This window comes from Miniopterus natalensis, chromosome 4 (genome assembly GCF_054644295.1).
Source record: "Miniopterus natalensis isolate mMinNat1 chromosome 4, mMinNat1.hap1, whole genome shotgun sequence".
Classification (NCBI taxonomy): Eukaryota; Metazoa; Chordata; class Mammalia; order Chiroptera; family Miniopteridae; genus Miniopterus; species Miniopterus natalensis.
The window spans coordinates 99191239-99206670 of record NC_142084.1 but is presented as its reverse complement, the minus strand read 5'-3'; the positions used below and the strand labels follow the sequence as shown (position 1 = coordinate 99206670).

Below are 15432 nucleotides of genomic sequence, written 5' to 3'. Positions count from 1 at the left end.
CAACCCCGGACCTTTTCTGAATGTTATACTTCAACAAATTGGGCTTCAGAAGACATGCCAAACTGTACCCTTCACCGTGTGCATGCCAGGCCCATGCCCCACAGACACACCAGGTGCACCGTACACACCTGCCCCACAGACACATGCCACCTTGCAGAAAGAAACACACACCTACCAACTACTGTGACACAAGACAAAAGGAACCTAGCCAGAAACATAAATTTACTGTTTCTATTATAAACCTAAAAGTTGAAAATTAATGAACCAACTCTAGAAGAATAAATAAAACTACACATGCCAACAGCATAAGACTATAAAAGAGAATATAAAAACCTAAAGATACGTAAATAGAAGCTTCCCAAACTGAAAACAACAAAACATCTCACAACAGTCGGACAATCACAGAAGGAATGAGGCCTTTGTAACAAGGACAGCAAAAGGAGAGGAACATGGGAACAGAGCAGGGCAGTAACAGTGGCTGAAAGCTTCAAAATTAATGATGGTCACGAAACCACAGACCCAGAGCAACAGTAACGAATGGCTTCTCAAATCTCTAAGTGCGTGTGTGAGTGTGTGTGTGAGTGCGTGTGACTGTGACTTTGTGTGTGTGTGTGTGTGTGTGTGTGTGTGTGTATGTGGGTGACTGTGACTGTGTGTGAGTGTATGTGTGTGACTGTGTGTGTGTGTGTGAGTGACTCTGTGTGTGTGTGCATGTTTACATGTGTAACAGTAACAGTCTATACCTAGAGCAAAAGGGAAACTGATGCAAAGTGTTCAAGGCCCTTAAATTGTCCAGAAGAAAGAGAAGCATTAATTATCTTGGCAAAGAGTCCATGTTATAATGACAAAAATAGCTACTAAAAAATTCCACAAAGGCATACATGACAGTACAGGAGAAGAAGAGGGAGGAATGGCTAACTCTATAACTAGGTATAAAAAGAAAGGAAAAGACACGTGTAGAAGGCAAACAGTACGGTGGTTCATTTACACGCAAATCTGCCATTGATTTCATTAAATGCAACTAAATTACATATTTCAACTAAAAAAATTATTTTCAGATTGAATACAAATACAAAATCTACCGCCAACCTACATGAGACAAATCTATGAGGAAAAAATGACATTTTCAAATAAAATAAAAAAGTAAAACTACAAAAGTTAAAAAGGGAAGTGGGTCTATATTACATAAATATAGATCTATACCTATATTAACATCACACAGGAGATTTACAGATTAAAGGAGCTCACAGACGTAAAGAATACTGCATAATCACAAATGGCCAAACTGACCAGGAGGGCAATTTTCAATGTATAAGGGCCTAATAAAATAGCATCCAAAGATATACTGAATAATTGACGAAATTAAAAGGGGAAGTAGACAAACCCACCTCCAAAATGGGGATTTCAATACAACTCTCTCAGGAACTGAGAGGAAAGGATATCACCATCACTAAGGACACAGGAAATGTGAGCACTGTGGTGAGCAAATCACACAGATGCTCTGACAATACCACGTCCGACACCTGTGGAACACACACGGTTTCAAGTGTGCATGGGCCATTTACAAACACTGACTTTCTGTGGGTAATGCAGCAAGTCTCAGCAAATTTCAAAGAACTGATACCATTCAAAGAATGGTCTTTGAACATAATGAAATTAAGCCAGAAATAAAAAATTGATAGAAAATCACAAAAAGCTTGAAAATTAAGAAATTTATTTGGGAATAATCCATTGGTCAAAATAAAAAATCACAATGGAAACTGGTAAATATTTTGAACTGGAGGATAAGAAAAATACAGTACGTCAACACTAAAGTATGCATCTAAATTTACAACCTCAAATGCATACATTACAAAGAGCAGAGAAAAACAGTGGCCCACATACAGGACTCAGAAAGTTAGAATAAGAGCAACAAATTAAAGTCAAAGAAGATAATATAAATATAAACACTGTAATCAGTGAAACAGAATACACACAGTGCAGAATCAATAATACCAAAAGTTGGTCCATTCAAATGACGAATAAAATTGATAAACTATTGATGAGACAAATCAATGGAGAGAATATATAAAGACTGAAAGAGAAGACATGAGAAAGCTTCAAACAGGGTACTCAAGGCCAGTCAAAAACAGTGTCTGACATTGGTCTGCACCAGAGACCATCCAGAAGACTGGGAGTTGTTGCAGATCTACCTAATACATAGAAACAAATCCAAACAGGCAGCCAAAATGGGGAGACAAAAAACCCAGCCCCAAGTAAAAGAACAAGAGAATTCTCAAAAAAAAGAGCTAAATAAAATGGAGATAAGCAATCTATCAGATGCAGAGTTCAGAATACTGATTGTAAGGATGCTCAACAGCATGAGAAAAGAAACAGAAACTATGAAGAAAATTAAGAATGACATAGTAGAAATAAAAAATACATTGGAAGGAATAAACAGCAGATTAGGAGAAGTAGAGGACTGGATCAGAGAATAAGAAAGGGTAGAAAAAATCAATCAGAGATCAAAAAGAAAAAACAAAACACAGGAGGACAGTCTAAGGGAGCTGTGCGACAACATAAAATGTAACAATATTCGCATCACAGGAATGCCAGAAGATGTAGAAAGTAAGCAAGGGTTAGAGAGCTTGTTTGAAGAAGTAATGGCAGAAAACTTCCCCAACCTGGTCAAGGAAAAAGTGACCCAAGTTCAGAAGGCACAGAGAGTCCCAAGCAAGAAGAACCCAAAGAGGCCCATGCATGGACACATCATAATTAAAATGCCAAAAAGTCAAGACAGAGAGAATCTTTTTTTTTTTTTTTTTTAAATATATCTTTATGGATTTTAGAGAGAGGAAAGGAAAGGGAGAGAGAGGGATAGAAACATTAATGATGAGAGAGTCATTGATCGAGCCCACAACCCAGGCATGTGCCCAGACTGGGAATCAAACCCCGACTGCCTGGATCCTAGGTCGACGCTCAACTGCAGGACGACGCCCGGCCGGGCTAGACAGAGAGCATCTTAAAGGCAGCAAGAGAAAAGCAATCTGTTACCAACAAAGGAGCTCCCATAAGGCTGTCAGCTGACTTCTCATCAGAAACTCTACAGGCCAGAGGGGATGGTGTAAAGTATTCAAGGTAATGCAAAGCAAGGATCTGAAACCAAGACTACTCTATCCAGCAGGGCTATCATTCAACATAGGTGATGAAATAAAGAGCTTCCCAGACAAAAAAAAAAAAGGCTAAAGGAGTTTATCACCACCAAGCCAGCATTGCAGGAAATGTTAAAGGGACTGCTGTAATTAGAAGCAGAAATAGAGGGAGAGAGAAACATACGCATAAAGAAATAAAATGGCAATAGATAAGTAACTATCAATATTAACCTTAAATATAAATGGATTAAATGCTCCAATCAAAACATAGGGAAGTTAAATGGATAAGAAAACATGACCCAAATATATGCTGTCTACCTCAGAACAAGAGACTCAGGCTGGAAAAAATAAAAAACTTCTGGAGGACTTTAAAGGAGAGATCGACAGCAATACAGTCATACTAGGGGAATTTAACACCCCACTGACTTCACTGGATAGATCTTCCAGACAAAAAGTCAACAAGAAAACAGTGACCCTAAATGACACACTAGATCGGGTGGATTTAATTGACATTTACAGAACATTTCACCCCAAAGCTGCAGAATATGCATTCTCCTCAGGTGCACATGGGACATTCTCAAAGACAGATCACATGTTAGGACATAAAACAGGTCTTTACAAGGTCAAGAAGATTGAAATCATATCAAGCATCTTCTCGGACATTCACACCATGGAATACTATGCAGCTATAAAAAAGAAAGATCCCTTACCCTCTGAGATAGCTTGGTGGGGCCTGGAGTGTATTATGCTGAGTAAAATAAGCCTGTCAGAGAAAGACAAGTACCACATTATCTCATTCATATGTGGAATCTAATGAACAAAATAGATCCAGAGACATAGAAGCATGGAACAGACTGAGGGATCTCAGAGGGAAGCAGGGGTGGGTGGGTGGGGAGAGATTAGCCTAAGAACTTACATGTACATGTGCATAACCCATGGACACAGACATAGGGTGGGGAAGGCCTGGAGGGGAGGTGTGGGGTGGAGGGGATCAACGGGGGAAAAGGGACATTTGTAATATTTTCAACAATAAAGATAAATTAAAACACACACACACACAAAAGAAGGAAGACATAACTATAGACCATAAAATATTTAAAAACACAACAGGATCTACTGAACAACTTTACACAAATTTAAGAGTTTAGATAAAATGGACAATCTTTACAGAACAAAGCTTACCATAGCTGAATCAAAAAGAAAAGAAAATCTAAATAGTTTCAAGGCTATTAAAAAAGAGGTCAAAGCCCCAATTTAAAATCTCCCAATATGACAACCCCAAGCCCAGATGGCTTCATTGGTGAATTCTGCCGACCTCTAAGGAATAAATACCACCAATTGAATACACTGCTACACAGAAAAGAGAATCCTCTAACCCACTTTATAAAGCCAGAAAAACCGTGACACCATTGGTTTTTCTGATAAGGACAGTGTAAGAAATGAAAATTAACTGTCAGAATCTGTCATAGACACAGATGTAAAATCCCTCAACTACTTATTAGCAAACCCTGTAAAGCACGCTTACGAAAAATGGTCTAACACTGGAAATGTTAGCCTGGTCTAACATTAGAAATTAATTCAATTCTCTGCATAACAGAATAAAGAAAAATCATGATCACCTCAATATATGAAGAAAAACATTTGGTTAAAGTTCAACATCTATTCATGATTTAAACAATAAAAACAACAAAAAAACCTCCTAGCAAAAACAGAACAGAGGGAACTTCTTCAATCTGACAAAGGTTCCCAGTCCAGACCACAGGATCCGATCGGGGATGTGTCGAGAGCCTTCCCTCCGAGACTGAGACAGAAACACTGCCAGCTCTCAGCAGGTGCTCGCGACAGGGCTAGAGACCCTGAGCAGTAGAACAAGGCCAGGAAAGACGTAAAGGAATAAAGATCAAGATGAAATTAAAACTGAACACAGAAAGCCCAATCGAATTTACACATAAATCATTAAAACAAGGAAGGCCAGTGATGTTGCTGGATCGAAGCCACTCACCAAAGTCCAGCTGTGTTTTTACACACCAGCACAATTTCTTTTCCTAACTAAAAAAGAAAGTTAGAAAGAGAAACTTTGGAAAAGATGCTATTTATAATACCATCAACAACCACAACAAAAACCCCTACAAGACAGGTAGTTTTCTCCCTAGAAAACTTTATGAAACACCACGGAGAGAAGATCAAGATGGCCTAAGAGTGTGGCATGTTCACGGATGAGAAGACTGGACGTCGTGAAGATGTTATCTAACCAGTGCAGTGCCAACGGAAAGCTCACCAGGTCTCCTGGGGGGCATGGAGGGCAAGGACAGGCCGAGCTCTAAGCCTGGTGTGAAAACGCAGGGTCCTTAACAGCCAAGGTGACCGGAAGCCGACGAGGGGGGTGGGCTCCTCTGCCAGACAACAGGACTTATAGCATCTCTGGGTTTTGGCAGAAGAGAAACAGACCAATCCCTGCAAGGACAACTGGTTTATGATGTGAGCAGCACGGAGGGGCAGTGGGAGAGGACAATCTTTTCAATAAAGGGTGTGGACACTTGCATGGAAAACAGAGCCTGCCACAGGAGAGCAGAGTGTCACACTGCCACGGCAAGTGCGAGAAAGCAACAGGGAAGACGACTTTGAAACACACACCCGTGACCTTGGGTAGATGAAGGTTTCTTAAACAGGACATGAAGAACAGCCACCAGAAAGCACTTTTTAAATGGATACGGTAGAGTTCATTAAAATCAGGAACTTCCATTAAAAATTAGCGTGAAGCTGGGCTGGGCGTGGCTCAGTGGTTGAGCATCAACCTAGGATCCAGGAGATCGAAGTTCAATTCCCGGTCAGGGCACCTGCCCGGGCTTCGGGCTTGACTCCCAGTGACTCTCTTATCATTTGTTTCTGTCTGTCACTCTCTCCCTCTCCTTTCCTCTCTCTCAAATCAATATATTTTTAAAAATAATAATAATAAATAAAAATTAGCGTGAAAAACAGGTAGAGACTGAGAAGATATTTTCAATACAAACACCTAGCAAAAGGCAAGCATCCGGAATATATAAAGAATTCTCAGAAATCAAAGAAAAAGGCAGAAGAAAGAAAGCAGGCAGGGTGACAGGGCCACCCCACCCTCCACAGCCAGAGGTGCAGGAAAGGCCCTGATGGTGCATTTCAAAGCCAGGCTGGGGGGAAAGGGCTCTCATGACAGGTTTCAGTGTAGTCAAAACTCATTAACTCCAGTTAATTGTTAAAAAGGCCAGTTCCACTGACGAGTGAATCGGCGTACTTTGAACAGAATGTGGTTCTGCGGACGTGCGCACGGGCACCTGAACACAGCGTTGCCAAGCGCATTCCCCGCCCGCCTCCTCCGCGGAGATGAGGCTGGTTCAGAGCGCACCACCACCTGCTGCGCCGGCGGGTCCCGCCAGCACGCCTGCCCAGCACCGTCAGAGGGGCCAGGGCGCCGGCCACAGGCACATCCCCTCTCAAAGTGCCAGGACCGTGCTGGGCGAAAGCACCCCAAGGCCTGGCCTCCCGGAGCACTCTGAGGACACGGACGCATTGCTAAGCTTTCCCTCCGAGCTGCTCACGGCGATAAGCACCAATTACAGTGGGGTCTCGTTTGTTCTCAATCCTCACCCCAGGATATGTTTTCACTGATCTTTTTAGAGTGAGAGGAGAGGGAGAGAAGGGGGGAGGGAGAGAGAGAAACATCAACCGTTGCCTCCTGTACGCACTCCGACCAGGGATCAAACCCGCAACCTGGGTATGTGCCCTGACCGGGAACGGAACCTGCAACCTTCTGGTGTGCCGGACGACTCTCCAAGCAACCGAGCCACCCGGCCAGGGCCAATACGGTGTTTTGAACATGGCTATCCCCACAGGGGAGTGAGGAGGAAGACCCCGGCCCCGCAACGCCCACAGCCCAAGGACTGCTCCCAGCACTGCCTCTGGGGCCTCCCTCTGCCATCCATGACCACCACGCTGTGCCTGGTCCTCCAGACGGACCCCGGCCCTGTCCCCCAAGACCACCTTCCCGGCTTTCCTGTACTTTTCACTCCCTGCATTTCCATCAGTCTCCTTACATGTAACCTTAAGATGGATCCAGCAAGTCTACTGTTCGCTGAGCTCATTTCTGCTGGGCTCCCAGGTTCGGAGCAGCCCTGTATGGGGACAGGGCCGCCTGACCTGAAAGGCATCTTGTCTAGGACTGGCAGTGCGTCCTCCCTGCAGGCGCAGGCGGCCCGCACAGAGAAGGCCCAGTCACCTGCCCTGCACCCACCCACATGGGGCAGCAGGTGCAAAGAACAGGCTTGTCCCTGTGGCTCTGCCAGGCACAGCTGTGCATCACTGGAGGCCCAGGGCTGCCTGACTTTGCGTGTCATCTCCCCGTCGCCCCCTCCCACCTACGCATAGCTAGAGGGGTGGGGATGAGCTCCTACTTCTCACCGGTAATCCATGTTCTTACAATTTCCACCTCCTGATAAAAAGCTCGACAGCACCTACTGTGGAGGAGTGGGAATCAATCGCGATTTCCTGAAGCAATTTTCCTTTGCTTTCACGCTGCTCTGTTACAGATTCCATTTCATTTATGGCGGTTGTGTAATGCATTCCCCAGCATCAGGCTCCCCACCACAGGTCCCCGCCCTCCCGCCGACAGCGTGGGTGCCACTACAGAGCTGACGTTCCGGCCTGATTCTCAAGCAAGGATGGGGCAGGGCAGCTGGCACCCCCCACCCCGAGGCCCACACATCATGTGTCTATACCACACGAAGGTGGGGGCCACAGGCCAAGAGTAACCGCTAGTGTGGCGTGGCTCTGTGTCAAGCACGGGACACAGTGAGGAAGAAGGGGGAGAAATGCAGGGACAAGCCAGCTTTCCCGGTCAGAAGGGCCCCTCTCCCTCTCCAGCCTGTTTCCTTACCTGCAAACAGGGCGCGGGCAGATGGAAGTGTGGGCTGCAGTTCAAACACTGTGACACTGCAGAGTCTCAGGGGCTGCCTTCATTGGCAGTGACCCGGCAGATACCGATGTCCTCACCCAGGTGGGGCTCCTGACCTGGTGATCTCCACACGCCTCACCTGGTGCTCCCTCCACTACGGCCGCCCAGCCTCACCGCAGTGCCCGGAGCCTGCCGGGCGCTCAGATATCAGCTCCACTGAAGATGAATGACTGAAGCATTCAATCAGCCTCCAGAACAACCCGCGAGCCAGGTGCTGCGCTCTCCCCTTTCAGGTGAGGAAACGGGCGTACTGAGTTCAGCCACTGGCCGGAAGCCACAGTACTGGTGGCAGAGCTTTGGTCTGAACCCTGGTCTGCAGGGAGCCAGAGCCTAGGCCCTTTGTCATGACACGGAACAGTGGGGTGGACACTCAGATGAAAACACGGGTCATAAATCAAAGCCCAGCGCAGCTCTCAGCTTGAGAACCGACTAAACACAGACAGCCAAGAGATCATGGGGCGCCACTCACCAGTGCACCCAAACTCCGCGTCTCCAGGGACGCGTGACAGGACCCAAAGCGCTCTCCCTGATTTAAAGGTCCCTCCCCAAGCATCACAACAACCCACTGGGAAGCACCTCCAGCAAGGAGGCCGAGAAAAGCCTCGTGCGAGGCATATCCCAGAGAAAGTCCAGTGTGTCCCCTGCAGCTCATGCCCAGGGTTCATGGGCACCCTCCAGGGCCAGGCTGGGTCTGCGCTGTCAGGGGAGACACGTCCCTGCTCTCCAAGAGCTCAGCCTGGAGGAGGCAGATGTGAACATGAAGTCAGGGAGACAGAGTGAGGGGGAGTCGGGGCCGTCACAGGGGCCAGTGCAGACCTCTCAGGGGGCATGTGGAACGGGCGGCAGCTCAGAGGACCTCCAGGGCCCCGCCTTCTACCTTGTGACATCACTGACATGCATGTGGGCCCACAGGTCCCACCCCACCCCCGGCTCCCAAGGGCAAGACCAGTGTCTGACGTCCACAACCAGTGCTCTCCAGGGGCTCGGTACCCCTCGCTGATGCCAACGCAGAACCCAGGACACCAAACAGCTCACACCAGCTCTCCCATGTCACTCACCGATTCAACAAACGGCCTCACTACTATCCGGTGCCAGGCCCAGAACAGGCCCAGGGGAGAGACAGCGGACAGGACACAATGCCGGCTCTGCACGCACGCCACCCAGCCCACCCAGACCCCAGGCCGGCTCCCGTGTGGCCGAAACTCCACGTGTAGCCACTGCTGACTGGGAGCCTTCCAGAGAACACAGGCGGGGGGACATGCTTCTGTTGTGAGCATCAGCACTGTACTCTTACAACAGAGTAAGCCAGAGGAAAGGGGCGCCAGTGGGGAATTCACAGGGAGAGGAGCATCTGGGGTGCTGTGCACGTTCACCAACAGGCAAGATTACGTCACCTGCTCACAGAGCGGACCGTCCGCCAGTCCCCACATCAACACTGTCTTATGTGGCACGAGACACTAGACAGCAGAATGAAAAGCGGGTGTGAAGAGGGAATTCCTGTTTCTCACAGGGACAACTCTTGCACTGATGACGAAGCAGCAGCTGGGTCACCGATGGGACTGCCTCTCGGTAGGAAGGAGATCTCCAAATTCTTTCCGGTGTATTTACTGAAAAAATCACGTGTAAGTGGGCCCGTGTAGTTCAAACTGTCACTCGAGGGCCAACTGTCAGTGACTAGCCCTCTCTCAGCCATAAACGAGAACACAGCTCACACCACAGGCTATTTCCGGACAGAATAAGGCCATTTACGCAGAACACTGCACGGCCATTAGTCTACTTTACATTCAGCCACTGCTGGCTATTACTTGGTCCCACCTTCTTGGAGTGTCCTCCCACTTATTAAAACAAACCAAACACCTGCTTATTGCAACTTAACCTCCCATCTCCAACTAACTATGGCTGCCTCAAGGATCCCGTTCCCAAGCCGCAGTGCGCACAGGAGTCCAGTTGGTATATTTCAGGGCAGGGCCTGCTGGAGAGGTATCCGAGGGGGGGAGTGTCCCAGGGTGGGGACCTGCTGGGGGGTGCCCAAGGGTGGGGGCCTTCTGAGTGGAAGCCCAGAACAAGGCCAGCTCTAGGGGTGTCCCAACACACCCCGCTCCCCTCTCTGGTCATTATCACAACTTTGCATTTGCTCATGATTCTCTGCCCCCACAACTGCAAGGCCAGTTCCTGCAGGGCAGGACCCTCGGGTCCCACAGGGCACAGAAAGACAGCTTCTCTAGCAGGGTCCCTGCCTCGTACCACATGGCACCCAGCACTGTGCAACAGCTCTAGTGCACTGACCTCCAATAAGGCCCTGAGGCCACTCCTGTGCCCTGGCTGCTCCAGGCCCTTCCCAGCCCCCAGGCTATGGGGACTGTAGCTGAGCCCCTGCTGCCTGCAGCCCTCCAACTGCTGAAGTAATGGACTCCCCCCTGGAGCCTGTCAATTACTGGCCTCCGCTACCACTCAGAATAGGTGGCGGGGGTGGTGAGAGCCGCAGGCACCCAGTGCCAAGGGTGCTGCCGCCTGACTATAAGGCACACCTGAGTGTCTTCCTCATCCGCCTCCAGCAGAACCGACTGAGGGCCCGGCCTCCACACTCACGTCCCCTAGTCAGCACTCCATCCCGTGGGGGGCGGGACGGCCCAGCGCCACCACGAGGAGGCTGCTGGAAGGCTCGGGTCAGCACAGCCGCTGTCAGAGGAGCGCACAGGAATGGGAGGGCTGCACGCAGGACAGCAGCACTGGGAGGCGATGGCTCTCTGAGACTCCTCTGTGCCAGCCACACTGGGCACGGGACAACCCCCGAACCACTGGTGCACAAAGACCAGTGGGATTCTGATGAAACGGCCCACCTGCTCCACCAGAACTAAGGAAAACACAGGTGCAGTGGTCTCAGACCAGGAAAGGCTCCAAGCACGAAGGCAGTGGGGCAGTCGTGCAGGGAAAGACCTGCCGCTGGTGACATCAAACGCCTCCGCGTGTCCCAAAACACTGTTAAAAACCGAAAGGAAAAGACAGACTAGGGAAAGCACAGGCCACCAGCCCGCAAAACCGTTCACAAGTCAGCAGGAGGATCACTTGCACCCTCTCAGGAAGCTGGGCAGAGCAAGCCATCAACACAAAGTGTCACTGGTAGTAAACACGGGGGAACTCGGCAAGATCCATCTCTCACCCAAAGTGGCGGAAATAAAAAGCTGACACTCAGTGCGAGTGGCCTGAAGGGATGCCCCACGTCTGCGGGAGGACATCCACAAAGTGTTCCCACCCTTTAACCAGGAATTTCAGGCCCAGGTGTGCAGCCTAAGACATGAATAGAGACGTGGCCACAGAGCCATGTAAGGTGCTGGTCACATGAGCAAAAATAATGAAGAATTAGAAACGATCTAAATTTCCAACAAAGAGAAGAGCTTGGTTTTGGTGCATCTACACACAAGGACGTCACACAGCACTGAGGGTTTATTTCCAAACACTGTTTAACGACACAGGCAGTTGTCATAGTAAAATGTTAAGCGACAAACACAGGATACAACCAGGTCTCATCTGTCCTGTTCATGGCTGTCCTCCTAACACATGAAACATGAAACAGCTATGAGATCATGGCTGACCTCACAGCACCTGGCACATCAGGGTATCGGCCAGTAACTACTAAATGCATAAATGAATGACTGCATGGGTGGGTGGATAGGTAGGTGGGTGGGTGGGTGGATGGACTGATGGGTCGGTGGGTGGGTGATGGGTGAGCAGGGAAAGGAGGGAAGGAGGCAGAAATGAAGAAAACATACAAACGAGATTTTAGTGCTCTCTCTGGGTGAAGGGATGAGTCTTTTTCAATGTCCTCTTTATGCTTTTCAGCAGTCCCCAAACCCTCCACAACGCAGTATTATAATCGAGGGGAAAAAAGAGCCTCTGGGCACTTAGAGGGTCAGGGCACAACCCACCCGCCTCCACTTAGGGGGTCAGGACACAGCCCTGCCGCCTCCACTCTGCGACACCAATCCTGAAGCCCAGAGAGGAAAGGGGCCGTCCTGACTCACTTCCAACCCTGCGGCTGCTGCCCAGGGCTCTGGGCTCCGGAGGGGATGGAAATCCTGTAGGTGAGCCAATGCCCGGTGCCAGCACTCTGAGGGCGGACACGCCCAGGTGCAGCGTGGGAGAGGGGACACGGCCAGCTCGGTCCAACCCATCCCAGCCAGTGGCTGCACGGCGTGTTTAACGTCCATGCCGGAGTACACGATTCTGTCTGGGCCGCGGCAACAGAGAACTGCTAGAGCCGCCTCGTACAGATCTGTGTGGGGGCATAGTTTTACTTCTCTAGGATGAGCGCCCAGGGCACAACTGCTGGGTCACACGGTCACTGCAGTTTAGTGTTTAACAAACTGTCAAATGATTCTCCACATGCTGGACACCTGACACTCCCACCAGCGACGGGTGAGGACCCGCCTCCTGGGTCCTCAGCAGCGCCGGGTGCTATCGCCAGTCCCTGAGAGGTGTGGGGATGCCCCGCGGGGGCTCATGCACCCCTACTGGCTGACGACACGGCACCCACAAGCTCATCCCCATCTTCGCGCTCCTCGGACGCAGCTTCGTCCGTTTTCTAATGAGATTCTTTTACGACTGAGTTGTGGAGAGTCCTCCGTGTATTCTAGAGGAGTCCTGTCAGTAAGTGGTTTGCAAATCTCCCCCTCGGTCTGTACTGTGTCTGTTCATCTCTTACCAGGATCTTTCACAGAGCAAAGGCTTTCAGTTTTATAAAGCCCATTTATCAAGCTTTCCTCTCATAGACCACACTTTGGTGACATGTCTAGGGACTGTTTGTGCAGATCCTGAAGATTTTCTCTTGTTTTGAAACTGTTTTATACTCTTTTTTATAAACATTTTTTTTAAATCTTTTTTTTTTTAAATATATCTTTATCGATTTCAGAGAGAGGAAGGGAGAGAGAGAGAGAGAGAAACATCAGTGATGAGAGAGTCATTGATCGGCTGCCTCCCGCACACCCCCAACTGGGGATCGAGCCCACAACCCGGGCTTGTGCACTGACCAGGAACTGAACCTCGATCTCCTGGATCCCAGGTCGATGCTCCACCGCTGAACCACGCCAGCCAGGCTGTTTTATACTCTTACGGTCTACGTTGAGGTGCATGATTCGCTTTGAGTCAATCTTTGTACAGAGTGGGGTTCTGACCAAGGCTCACGGTCCCCTGACGTCCGTGTCCCAGCACCAATACTAAAAAGATCACTGTGTTGCTTCTGCATCTGTCTCAAGTATCAGCTGGCCCAAAGCAAGCAGGAGGGAAGTGATAAAGACTAGAGCTCAAATAAATTCTACAGAGTGGAGAAACCATAGAGAAAATCAGCTGAGCCAAAAGTTGGTTCTTCAAAAAGATCAATAAAATTGATAAACTGTTAGCAAGACTGACCCCTCAAAAAACAGAAGTTTCAGATTCACAAAGTTGGGAATAAAGAGACGGCATCACCAATTACTGAAATAAAAGGACTGCAAAGGAAGACTGTCAACACTCGCATGCTAACATTAAATAACAAGGGAAATGAACCAATTCCTAGGAAGACACCTACTACCCAAACTGACCCAAGAAGAAACACGAAACCTCAGCAGCACGATCACAGGTAGAGGGCTAAGCGGGGACGTGGACATGGCCGCCCACAGGTCCTAGAGGCTTGTGGGACCCACAGGTCCTAGAGGCTCCCGCATTTTCCTCCCGTGTAGCTGTGTCTGCTGCTCTCCCCAAGGTCACCCACTCCCCCTCGGCTCCCCATCTTACTTCGGGTCTGTAGCCCAGCCACTGTCCTGAGTGCTGTCTGGCCAGCACAGCTGTCGGTCTTCTGTCTGCACTCTGGCATGGCTGGGCTGCTGACTCCTTCAGCTCGGGTCTGGAGCAAGAGGGGAAACTCACCCCGTGCTGCTCCTTGGGTTCCCAGGTCCCCAGCCTCCAGCCTCCACCCTCTGAGCCTTGTGTTTGTTTCACATGTACCGTCAGGGTCTAGTTGTCCTCAGCAAGAGGAAGAGGGGAACTCCGTCTCCCCCATCTTCCCGGACACAGAAGCCTCGGCTGCTCTTCAAATCGCTCATTGGCAACCAGCACCGCCTGGGTCCCGGGCACTGTGCTAGGTGCAACCTAAGCAGCTCGGTCCTATAGCTGAACTGGTGCAGCACAGCTCCTGGCTCATGAGTGACATTCGATCTATGTGAGCGACAGCAGATGGGGACCGGCTTGAAGGCGTCTAATTCAGTGACAGGTCACTCAGCCCTCTCTGCCTGAGGAAGGGAGAACTCTGCCAAGAACAGTGGCTTCCAGGTCACAAAGATGCCACCTACCCCCAGGTGGCCCACGGAGGGGACGGGGCTGAAGGAGAAGCGCGGTGGCGCCTGTGCTCCCCGCACACCTGCCGCCGCCCCCACCAGCAGAGGCCGGTGCTCCAGGAAACGGGGTCTGCACTGCTGAGGAGCGCACACACACTGGACACCTCAAACCCAAGGCCCCTGGGCACTGCGCCTGAAGCACCCGCCCCAATGGCACCCCGTCCCTCCAGCAATCCAGTCCTCACTGCGCCTGGGCCCCTCCCCGATGTCTCCCCCAGACGCGGAGGGAAGAGCCAGAGGACAGCGCCGCCCCAGCTCCCCTCTGACGCTGAGCCACTTTCACTGAGGAGCACAGGCTTCTGGGGAGACAGCCTTTGCTTAGAAAGTTTGGTCCCTACTTTGTGCATTCTATTTACAAAATTGCTTATGCAAAGACATCACCATGCATAATGCATTCAATTATGCAGTGTAAGACGTAGCCCTAATAGAGAAACTTCCAGTCAGCCACGGAGACAGTGCGGCCCTGACTTTGAGAAGTGTCTGACTCCCGCCCTCTCACCATCCACAGGGACACAGCATAAACACATAAAACGGTGCTCTGCTCATCTCATCCCCACGGTCTCCTGCGTGGTGACGGCCTGGAGCTGACACCTAGCTCATTCTCAGTGGCAGGGCCCACATTAGCATGTAAATAGCTGGCAGATACAGGAAATGAAAGCGAGGAAGCTCTCCTTAATTAACTTTAATCCTCTGAAAACCCACGCAGCAGTCTGCTCTGACAGCTCTTCCAGCCTCCTTGGGGGGAGGGTGGGGACTGGGGAGTCCTGCAGGCCAGCACTGAGAGGGGGCTGGAGAGGTCCAGCCTGGCAAAGTGACATTGGGTGTCTGGCCCACAGAGTGCAGTGCCTGTCATCTGGGACTGGGACACTCCCACAGCCAGGCCCGAGTGGACTGGGGTGGGGCAGGTGGCTGGGTTCCCACTTGCTGGGCGCTGTTCCTGGTCACAACA

General features: G+C 50.0%; 1 protein-coding gene across 1 annotated transcript in view; it reads right to left on the bottom strand.

Annotated features, from left to right (window-relative positions):
* Nucleotides 1–15432, bottom strand: part of MAD1L1 (mitotic arrest deficient 1 like 1) — a 219740-nt gene that overhangs the window by 88222 nt on the left and 116086 nt on the right. The gene's annotated exons all lie outside the window — the stretch shown is intronic.